The sequence below is a fragment of the Tupaia chinensis genome, unplaced genomic scaffold, assembly GCF_000334495.1.
Source record: "Tupaia chinensis unplaced genomic scaffold, TupChi_1.0 Scaffold000010_1, whole genome shotgun sequence".
NCBI classification, from domain to species: domain Eukaryota; kingdom Metazoa; phylum Chordata; class Mammalia; order Scandentia; family Tupaiidae; genus Tupaia; species Tupaia belangeri.
The window spans coordinates 31,099-42,894 of record NW_006159440.1 but is presented as its reverse complement, the minus strand read 5'-3'; the positions used below and the strand labels follow the sequence as shown (position 1 = coordinate 42,894).

The 11,796-nt window shown below is 46.0% G+C and overlaps 1 non-coding gene and 1 pseudogene across 1 annotated transcript; both read left to right on the top strand.

The window, feature by feature from the left end:
* The window catches only part of LOC102468766 (60S ribosomal protein L14-like), a 15,808-nt pseudogene extending 10,931 nt beyond the window's left edge, over positions 1-4,877 (top strand).
* Positions 4,878-10,126: 5,249 nt separating this feature from the next.
* On the top strand, positions 10,127-10,198 carry TRNAC-GCA (transfer RNA cysteine (anticodon GCA)). Its single transcript has one exon. It is a non-coding gene; the product is annotated as a tRNA-Cys (tRNA).
* Positions 10,199-11,796: the final 1,598 nt, after the last annotated feature.

The window sequence follows — 11,796 nt, the reverse complement described above, 5'->3', positions numbered from 1 at the left end:
CTTGTTTGGTCTTTCTCGTTTTTTTTTTTTTAAAAAGTAGAGGCAAGCAAGTGGTGTGGTGATTAAGGTGTTGTACTCCCATATGGCCAACCACGGTTCAAGTCCCGAACCTGGCAGCTTGAGAATCACACTGGCATGCGTGCGTGTGTGCCCAAAACCCCTGGAGGAGAATGGAGGAGAAGGGACTGCAACATGGCCAGCCTCCCTGGGGGGTGGTGTCTCACTTTCCCTCTCTCTGTCTCTCTCTGGTTAGTTCATGTGTCCTATCGCAAAAACCTTAAAAAAGAATTTCTATAGTAAGCATAACACTTAATGAGGAAATATTAGAAGGGCTTCCTTTGAGATGAGGAAAAATGAAATGTGCCCAGAGTTACCCCTTCTTTTCAACGATGTCGTCAGGGTCCTGAGCAGTACTGTAAGGAAAGAGAAGGGACTGAGAAGCGTGCATAATGAGAATGGATTGTCATTTGTCACAGATGATGTTGTATATGCAGAAAACCTAAAAGAACACACAGGCCAGCTGTTAGAATTAACAAGTGATACGACATAAAACTACAAAAGTACATTATAGTTCTAGATGACAAATTTAAAAGTGAGACTTATTAATACGAATTAATATTTATTATCATTATTATTAATTATTATTTTCTAATGAGCTCCAACACTTTCCTATCTTTATTTATTCTGATACTCAAATTGTTCCAAATTGAGCTAGTGGCGAGTCTTTCCAGACTGGCCCCTGTATTCTGTTGACAGGTTCCCATCAGTTTTTTTTTTTTTTTTTTTTTAAGAATTATGGGGGCTGGCAGGTAGTGTGGTGGTTAAGGGCGCTGGACTCCCACATGGCTGACCGTGGTTTGAGTCCCAGACCTGCCAGCTTGCTTTCTTACTTTCCCTTTCTCTCTCTCACTCTGTCCCTCTGTGGTCAAATTAAAATAAATAAAGTTCAGTAAAATAGTTCTTTAAAACAATTATTTATTTAATTTAATTTATTATTATTATTCAATTTTACCAGAGAGAATGAGAAAGCAAGTTGCCAGCTCCAGGACTTGAACTGTGGTCAGCCATGTGGGAGTCCAGTGCCTTAACCACCATGTCACCTGCTGCCCCCCATAATTCTTTGCGCATTTTCTTACATCTGGAACAAGATGTACTGTTCATTTTTTTTTTATTGAAAAATTTTTCTTTATTCTTGATGGGGTATGTATATGGCGAAGAGGGAGAGAGAGAGGCACCTCCATAGGGCCTGGCCATGCCAGTGCCCCTGCTCCAGTCCTCCATCCACTGTGCTTGGGCACCGTGCCCGTGCCCGGTGTGTCTCAGGCTGACTAGGCTGGGGATTTGGACCATGGCTGCCATGTGGTATCCAGCTTCTCTAGTAGTAGCACATTACCACGGCACTATGGAGCTGGGGCTACAGTATATTCTTTTGAGGTTTCTTGCTCAGCCCTAGAACCATCTATTTTTTGGTGAGTTTCTGGTTCCTTCTAATGGAATTTACCAGCCAAGACATGGGCATTACGAGTGCTTGTTTCTAGCCCTATTCAGAAGACAGAGTTTGGAAGTGTGTGTGTGTGTGTGTGTGTGTGTGTGCACGTGCTTGCACGTGGGGACATGCACGCTGCCACCTATAATTCCAGTGCAACACCACGGTTCCTCCTCGCCTTCCCTCCGTTCCATATTTACACTTCCTGTCTCCATAAACAGGAAGACCTTTGACCTTTGATAGTTTTCTTTTTGCCTCAGAATATTTTGTGTATCACTGGGAGTTTCTTCTTTGTGGCCATGCTATTAATACGACATACCATGAAGTTGATTGTTCTTGTTTGTGTTTCTGCTTAGGTTTCTCCTCATAAGTGTTGGCTTATTTCCTGGAAATGTAAAATAGTGAAATGATTCAAAGTCAAGGTTATATCCAAATGTATCCTCGGAGAAGAGCCATTCCCTACTCATCCCTGCATCCCATTTCCATCTCCCCCTGAGTAATGTTCTGAATCTCGAGGCGAATGTGAGGTTGCAAAGGTGTCTTATGCTTTATTATTTATGAAGCTGAACACTAGTGACCTGTGCGTTTCTGTGTTTCACACTTGAATGAAAAAGTTAGAAAGTGCCCAGTAAGAGGCATCAATCAGTGTTCAGTGAGCGAAGTAGAATCAATGTTAACTTCTGCCCCTGCATTCAAAATTTTATTATTACAAAGAGACAAGCGCCATAAACATTTTTAAGCAGTGTGAAGAGACAGTAAAACAGTCCCATCTTCACCACTTTGCACTGCGGTTTGAGAAGCCCCAGTTTGAGCCGGAGGGTATTTATCACGTGATTGTTCCAGAGGAATTTAATTTTCTCAAGTTTTCCAACATTGAGGTCCACATCGATGCCATCTGGTTTGAGGGATCCTTTGAAAATCTCAGATTGTTTTGAGTTTCCATTACTTCTGTACAAAGCAACCCTGATGTACCCACTCACTTTTTTTTTTCTAGACAGCGAGACTGATGCCTTATATTTCCAACCCATTTTTGCCGACTTGCCAGGTCCTGAGTTCTCTTGGCTGTCTCAAAGTAACTGCTATTGGGTCAGGAGATTATTACAGGAGTAAGACCTTGCACAGTTAGAGGATCGCTATGAGAAGTAACCGGCCAGAAGGGGGAGATGGAGGATCAAAGAAAAGCCACCTAACACTCCCATAGCGCAGGAGACAAGTGGAGACGCCAAGGGAATTGGGACGCCAAGCGCCAAGCACAGCCGGCTGCAGGAGGGACCACGAGGGGGCTGGTGACAGCCTGGCCAGGAAGCTGCACTTCTGCTTAGCTGCCTCTTCTGTAGGTCCTCAGCCAAGGAGCTGCTCATGACTTTGGGGCTACAGCTGATGGACAGGGATGGCAGTAGGCGGGAAGAGCTGGACACAGTGAGGGAGAGCAGGAGAAAGCGGGGTCCGCTGGCGTCTGCACCAACGCCTGCACACACACAGCTTTGAGAGCAATGACCACTGCGCCCTCCCTTTCCCTCCCGCTCAAATTCTCCTCTTATCCCCCCTCACCTGAATCTGCACTAGGAGAGGATTCGGAAAGCAGTTCCTGCTGTCCCCAGCTGATTCAGTAGAAACTGTCACGTGAGAGAGGATGAGGGTCTTAGGCCAGTGAGTGTTGACAGGGAGTAAAGAGGAAAGGTTAGGGAGACATTGATGAATTAGAACCGATCAGATTATAAATGGTCCCAAGGGGCACATTTATAGCATAAAAATGTTTATATTAGAAGAGAATAAATGTCTCAAATCAAAGACTTCCTCTTCCACCTTAAGAATCTAGAAAAAGGATAAAGTAGAAGGAATGGAATTACTACAAAGTAAAAGTAATGGATCATTACTCTGGTAACAAAACTACACAAAGACTTCACAAATTAAGAATATTACTAACTGTTGGGGGACCAGCAGTTAGCTTAATGGCTATGTCGCTGGACTCCCATGTGGTCAACTGCGGTTCAAGTCTCAGACTCGGTGACTTAAACTCACACCGGGTGCGTGTGCGAGCATGCCCAAGAGAAGAATGGAGGAGAAGGGATCGCGGCGTGGCCATCCCCCCCAGGGGGGTGATTTCTCACTTTCTGTCTCTCTCTCTCTCTCTGTCTTTCTGGTGACTGCATGCACCCTATAGCAAAAATCTCTCCAAAAACAAACAAACAAACAAAAACCCTACGACTTATTTCATAGTTACTAATATGAAAACAATGCTCTTCTTCCTTCTCGCTGAAGCTGGCAACGTGGTGTCCAGGTGCTTCCGTGGATGTTGGCCCGGGTGGCCTACATCTCCTTTGACCCTCATGCGGGAAGCTGGTCCCAACTGTAGATGTTACTGATCAGAACAGGGCTTTGGTTGATGGCCCGTTGATAAAAATAACCAACTTTGTAAAAGTAATAATTAATGTGATTTATTTCAAAGCTCAAATTTGAGTGACCTAGAGGAGGCAAGATACACCTTTCTCTGGAGTTGCTCAGGTACAGGGGCTCCTTTTATTTGATTTTGAGAGTGAGAGACAGAGTTTGGAATTTAGTGAAGAGTTTTTTCATTGGTCTGGCCCAAAAAGGCAGGACATGTGGAAGGGGAGGTTGTAGGTTATGGTGGATTCACACTTTTTACGGTGGTGATTGGAGAAGGAAAGTTGTTGGGAGCGAAAGGAATGGCCTTACACAGCAGTAAGGAGGCTTCATGTACATCACAAAGGTCCTCTCCTACTGTGCGGGGCAGGGTGAAGAAAGAGTCCTGTTACCAATGGGCCAAATGGTCTCTTAACGATTGTGGGCGGCACTCCCCCCAGGCCCTCTGGAAAGGATTTTGGGGAAAAATAGGAAAAAGCAGTCAGACTTCTGTCCACCGACCTGGCTCTCAGGGGAGAAGGCCATGCCATTCAAATGCCTGCGGCTCACTGACCTCACCCTCCAGCTCCCACTCGGCTCTCCCAGAAGCTCGTGGACAAGCCTGGAAGCAGACAGTATCGGTACAAAGCGGGCAGCCACGCAATGGGCCAAGAAGATTGAAGCCAGAGAAAGGAAAGCCAAGATGACAGATTTTGATCGTTCTAAAGTCATGAAGGCAAAGAAAATGAGGAACAGGATAATCAAGAACGAAGACGCTTCAAAAGGCAGCTCTCTTTAAAGCTTCTCCCAAAAAAGCACCTGCTGCTAAGGGTGCACGTGGACACCTGCTGCCGCTGCCAGAGTGCCAGCAAAAGATAACCGACTGCAGGCAGGAAGGCGCGGCCAGAAGGTTCCTGCTCAGAAAGCCGCAGGCCAGACGGAAGCTCCGCCTCCAACAGCTCAGAAGGGTCAGAAAGCTGCAGCCCAGAAAGCACCTGCCCCAAAAGGATCTGGCAAGAAAGCATAAGAGGCTATGATAGAAATAATAAATGTTCTGGGACCAGCAGGTAGTTAAGGCGCTGGACACTCCCATATGGCTGACCATAGTTCGAGTCCCGGACCTGGGGGCTTGCTTTCTCACTCTCCCTCTCTCTGTGTGTCTATTTCTGGTTAAATTAAAATAAATAAATGAATAAATAAAATGAATAATTAATAATTAAAAAAGAAATAATGAATGTTCATTTTGACATAGTTGAATAAAAAAGAAAACTGAATGCTTTCCTCCTCAGTATAGGAACTGCTCTCACTAAATCTATTCAACATTGCCTAGCCAGTATAATTAGACAGGGATAAATAAGTCTCCCAGATTGGAAAGGAAAAAGTAAAACTCTTTGTTCACAGTTGACATGATCGTCTACATAGAAAATTCAATAGATCCTTTTTAAAAAAGAATTATTAATATATACTCTTATTTATTCATTCATTTATTTTCATTTGACCAGAGAAAGACGCACCATGGTCAGTCATGTGGCAGTGTCCAGTGCCTTAACCACCACTCCACCTGCTGGCCTGAAAATCCAATAGATTCTACAGAAAAAAGTTACTAGAACTAATAAATGAGTTTAATAAGGTAGCAAGCAGTATTCCAAATAAATATACAAGGTCGATTGTATTTCTATATTCTTGCAATGATCGATTGTATTTCTATATTCTTGCAATGAATAATTAGAAATTGTAAAAAGTACCACTCATTAGAGCATCAAAAATATGAATACTTAGGAAAAAAATCAGACAAAACATATGAATATATACATTGAAAATTGTAAGACTTTGTTTAGAGAGATAAACACTGAAAAAAATTAAAGATATACCATGTTCATGGGAAGACTCAATATTGTTAAATGTTACCTCTCAACATGTTTATATTGAGGTCAAGCTTCCAGCAAATAATTCTTTGTGGTTCAAAGACTTCTAAACCATGGATGAGTATTGCAACGTCTCAATCAATCACAACAAAATAAAACAAAGATGTACAACTAAGAATCCACGGTAGAAGGTACAATAGAATATTTTAAAAATTCTTGTTTAATCCAAAAAAAAAAAAAAAAAAGAAAAAAATGACGATCTCATGAAAAAAGTTAATAGAACCACCTGGTGACGTGGTGGTTAAGATGCTGGACTCCCATGTAGTCAACTGCAGTTCGAGTCCCAGACCCGGTGGTTTAAACTCATGCCGGGTGCGTGTGCATGCATGCCCAAGATCCAGAGAAGAGAATGGAGGAGAAGGGACTGTGGTGTCATCATCCTCCCTGAGGATGAGTTCTCACTTTCTTTCTGTTAAAGCAAACAAACAAACAAACAAAAACTAAACAGACAATTTAATTTAGTGGAGTTTAATTGAGCAAATCTTAACACAATTAAAATTGGGCAGGTTCCCGGACCAACTTCTGAGCAACTTCATGTAGCCTCGTGGTCACGCAATATTTCAAGTTCTGGAAAGCGGGGGTGATGTACGAAGGTGAAGGAGAAGGAATGAGGTGGAAAGGCAATGGGGTTGGTTAAGTTTTTTTTTTTCTTTTGAGAGATTTTCGCTATAGGGCGCATGCGCTAGCCAGACAGACAGAGAGACATAGAGACAGAAAGCAAGAAATCACCCCCCAGGGGGGATGGTCACGCCGCAATCCCTTCTCCTCCATTCACCTCTTGGGATCTTGGGCATGCACGCACACGCGCCCGGCGTGAGTTCTAAGTCACTGGGTCCGGGACGCGAACTGTGGTCGACTACGTGGGAGTCCAGTGACATAGCCATTACGCTAACTGCTGGTTCCCAGGATTGGTTAAGTTTTGAAGTCTGTGTGCATTAACACAGTTTGAAAGGCAGGATGCCTGTGGTTTACTGGAGCCTCGCTCCTGTGATGGGCTATCACCTAGCAACCAACCAAAAAGCCTTCTTTTTTTTAAAAAAAATAATTTTATTTAACTTTATTTATTTACTTATTTTTAAATCTGACCTGAGAGGGACAGAGTGAGAGAGCGAGAGAGAGAGTGAGGGAAAGTGAGAAAGCAAGCCGCCAGGTCCAGGACTTGAACCGTGGTCGACCATGTGGGAGTCCAAAGCTCCTAACCACCATGCCACCTGCTAGCCCCCCCAGAAAGCCTTCTAAATGAGGTCACAGTTTGTTTATGTAAACCAAAGCAGGAGTATGAGGAGTATGGAGGCTTTTCTAATATTCTTTCTTTTTCTTTTTCTTTTTTTTAGAGATTTTAACTGTCGATCGCCCATGTGGGAGTCCAGCGCCACAACTACTGTGCCACCTGTGGGCCTCCTTTTCTGATATTCTCTAACACCTCTCTCTGTCTCTCTTCGGCAGTAATGTGCCCTATGACAAAACAGAAAAAAATGTTGAAAATGTTCTCTATTCCTCCCCCCATTTTTTCCTCTGGAAAAAAATGTATAATATAATATTGACCTATTTCTTCTTTAATTGGCAGTATTCACCAATGAAACTATTCAGATCTGGGGTTTGTTTTATGAAAAGAGTTTTCTTTTTTTTTCTTTTCCTGATATTTAAAAAAAAATTTTATTCATTGTCATTATTTCATTTCTTAGAAGTTAACCAGAGAGAGACAGACAGAGAAAGAAGGAAAGTGAAAAAGCAAGCTGCCAGGTCTAGGACTTGAACCAGTCAGCCATGTGGAAGTCCAGCTGCCTTAACCACCACAAAACTGCTGGCCCCAATTTTTCTAATTTTTCAATAACTTTTTTTTTTTGCTATACGGTGCATGCATTTGCCTAAGAGAGAAAAAGAGAAAGAGAGACAAACAGGAAAAGTGAGAAATCGCCCCCTAGGAGAATGGTAATGCTGTGATCCCTTCTCTTCCATTCTCTCAGGATTTTGGACACACACAAACATGTGCCTCATGTGTTTTTCAAGCTGCTGATTCTGGGACTCAAAGAGTGCAGTTGGCTATGTGGGATCTGGCTGCCTTAACCTCAATCTGCTATCTCCCCCCAAAAATGGATTTCATATTTCTTTATGATGTGTGTGTGTGTGTGTGCGTGTGTGTGTGTGTGTGTATATATATGTATGTACATATATATACACACACACACACACCTCAAAACTAGCCAAGAATATTAAAGGAAATTACAGATCAATTTGAGACAGGTGGGGAGGAATTTTTTTATTTTTTGAGATTTTTGCTATAGAGCACGTGCGCTTGTCAGAGAGACAGAAAGCAAGAAATCACCCCACGGGGGTATAGCCAGGCACAATCCTTTCTCCTCCATTCTCCTCCAGGGATCTTGGGCATGGACACACGTGTGCCTGGCATGAGTTTGAAGGCACTGGGTCAGGGATTTGAACTGTGGTTGGTCATATGGGAGTCCAGTGACGTAACCACTGTGCCATCTGCTCATCCCAAGAAGGAATTTTAATGTAGAGATTTCTTTACTTCCTTCCTTGCTTTTCCCTTTGGGGGAGTTTCAGGCTGACTGGACTGGGGACTTGAACCATGGTGGGCGTGTGGATTCCAGCTCCACCAGTCGGTTTGCTAGGGACCATGCTAAGGAGGCTGAGCCCTTTGAATTGGCATCTTTCAAAATACTTCACTTCTAACTCTTTGTTACTGGTGAAAGAAATAGAATTTATTTTAAATAAGTTAATTTTACATCTTGGAATTTATTAAACTTAATAATCCAAAAACCCAGGGAGCCCTCAGGATGTGAACCTGGGACCTTCTCATATGGCCTGAGCATCATGGAACATTGTGTTACCACTGTCCTCCTTAGCTGGCTCATTTTACCAAAAGGGATTTTAATATGGAGATTTCTGTAATTCCCTGTCTATAAGAGAGGGAGCCAGAAGACCCACTGGATCGGCTGGTGTGCGAACACCGTGTGGCTGTGCATTAGCTCATCTCCTCCAGCAGGAAGGAACAGAACCCGCGCTCTGGGGACCAGCAGCTCACGTGGCAAATGGCACCAGTGTCCCCGTGGCTGGTGCTACCTGAGGTCAAGCTTGGCTCTCTCCCAGTTCTGCTACCTTTCTCAGCTAGCAACTATTTGATATACCAGCCTGAGGGCCAGCGCCCTGTTTGCCCTGTAGAAAGACACAAAGAGGTCGCATTTTACCTTTTCAAATTTTTTAAAAAGAGGTTTTTGCTATAGAGTGTGTGCACTCGCTGGAGAGAGAGAGAGAGAGAGAGAGAGAGAGAGAGGCAAAGTGAGAAATCACCCCCTGTGGAGATGGCCGAACTACTATCCCTTCTCCTCCTGGGATCTCGGGCATGCAGGCACACACACCGGGTCCGGGACTGGAACTGTGGGTGGCCATGTGGGAGTCCAGCGATGTAACCACTACGTTACTTGTTGGCCTGCATTTTACCTTTTCGACAATGACCATTTATTGTTACTTGTGTCAGAAATGAAATTAAACTGAATGACGGGGTGGGGGGGGAAATAAACTGTGTATGCTTTTCCTTGAAATCTGCACATTCACTCAGACCGCTGAGCTTTGGTCTCCTGACACAAGTGCCATCCCCTCATGTGCCCCTAGGGGGAGATGACCTTTCTCTGTATTTGAGGATGATGTGGCCTTGTTATCTCAGCAGTGGCCTTAACCCGGAGTGTGAGGGGCAAGGTCCCCATCCCAGTGCCTGCAGCACTGTGCCTCCGGGCAGGGGTGGGAGGAAACAGCTCCTGTCCTGCTTCTCTGGCTAAGGTGACCTTCTGGCCAAGGCCCTTGGGACAGGTGGGGCAGCTTCCGGGGTTCTAGCATGGGAACTGTGGCCTCTCAGATCAAATACTTCAAATAATTTTTCTGGATTTTTCTGGGTTCACTCAAGACCCTGACTCAAACCAAGAAGTAGCTGAGGTGAGGGTGGAGAAGAGCAGATGGGGGTGGGGGGGATGGGGAACAAAGACCCCCATCCGTCCGGTGCATGGACAGGCTGGGGGAGTGAGGGTGCTGGATAAGCTCAGTGGGGAGGGGTGGAAGGAAGACGGAAGGAGTGACAGCTCTGAGCAATGGTTTTCCAAGCAGGTGTTTTTACAGTGGCACTAAGGAAGACAAGGTGGCAAGACTGAGAAGAGAAGGCTCCTGGGGCCAAAGTAGGGAGGGGTCCAGATGGAAAAGGGCCAAAAGGTGCTGATGTGCTGTGAGGCAAAATTTCCGTATCTCTAGAACTTTCTAAAAACTTATTGAAATTCAAGACATAGGCGTGAGCATTGCAACACAGGTAAAAAGGTATTTAGTAGATACTTATAGTAGGTCAGGGGGTATAGCTCAGGGGTAGAGCATTTGACTGCAGATCAAGAGGTCCCTGGTTCAAATCCAGGTGCCCCCTAAAGGAACTTTGTTTTTGATACCTGACACCTACCTTTAGGCTGTCTCTGCCATGTGGCAGGTGGTGGCTGAAGTGGAGGGAGAGGGGTGGAGAGGAATCTAGGCTAGTCATCTCCTGGGCTGGGCCATGGGAAGTCCTAGAACCAGAAATGAGTTAGTGAGGAGGTGTGGACTTAGGCAGGCCTCTTCTAGTGCAGGCCAGAAGCAGAAGTTGCCAGGCGTGGCCAGCCAGGATGGTGCAGCAGTGACACAACATTCTGTGGTCCCCGAGCCACGTGGGAAGGCCCCGGGTTCACGTCTCAGTCTCCATGTTCATGCTGGGCAGCCGGGCACCAGCAGTCCTGGCTCGCTGAGGTGGGGGGCAGATCGTGGCATGAAGACCCTGGTGGGGTTACCTCTCTCTAAAGAAACAAACAAATAGGTAAAAGCATGTGTGTGTGTGTGTGGGGGGGGGCAGCACGATCTGAGCCCCGATTCCCTGGGGGCATGACCAGGCTCAGATTCCCAGGCCCGTCTCCACTGATTCCGACCTGCGGGGCCTGAGTTGGAACCTGAGGAGTAGAACCCTAATGCCCAGTAGACCCTCCTTCCCATCTCCCACATGGAAACGCCAGATGGGCTCCTGGCTGCCACACTGAGCAACCTGTGGGGATGAGCGTGTGGGGCAGGTGTGTCCCAGTCACTGCCTCCCACCTGCAGTTCCTATCGCTGTGGAGTCCAGTGAGATGGGTCACCCCAGTGATGCACCTGGTTATGCACAGGCAGCAAAGGACCACACAGAAGCCCTGAGTTTAGCCCCGCTGGCTCCCCCCAGGCTCAGGAGCGTGCTGGTGGAGGAACTGTCTGCATAGGCCCGATTTACACCACAGCTGAGGGAGCCGGGAGCCCTCCCTTCCGGGCTGTGCAGATGGCCTGCTCTTGTGACAGGGGCCCAGGCCGCCCACACAGGCCCTCCTATCTCGGGCTGTCGCACCCAGCAGGTTCCACGTTTGTTCCGAGAGCTGCGAGACAAAAGAAAGGGAGCAGCAAGGTGGGCCAAGGCCACTCAGGGACCCGTGCTTCCCTGCACTGGACCACTCTCCAAACCCTTCTAGAAAACATCAGTGGCTCTCCAGACCCCTGGCTTTGCCATTTAGAAGAGGAGGTGTAAGGGTCCAGAGATCGGTCTAACTGATGGAGACACAGAAAAGACAACGACAATGCAACTGCAAAAGAGGCTTTTGTTTTTCCAGCTAACTGGGGTCTGAGTTTCAGCCCATCGCAGCAGGCCTTCACAAGGACCCCGAGCCTAAGATAAAGGGATCTTTTATAGCTCTGAATCACAATGCAGAAAGTACAGTCAGTAATTTTCCACTTGAGGGAGGGGGGTGTGTGAAAGCTAGCTGTCATTATGTTTAGGTTTAGATTAGGACTTTCAGTTGAGGTCAGATTGACCTGGCTCTGGCATCGTCAGGGCCCATCTTACTTTGTTTACTTATGTGGTCTCAGACTCCCGGGTTCTGTCCTTGAGGGTCTAACATGGCGGTGGTTGTGTCAATTTGGCCTAACAGAGGGAGCTGCAGGGCTGCCGGCTGCTGGACGGGAGGACCCGGGGCTTGG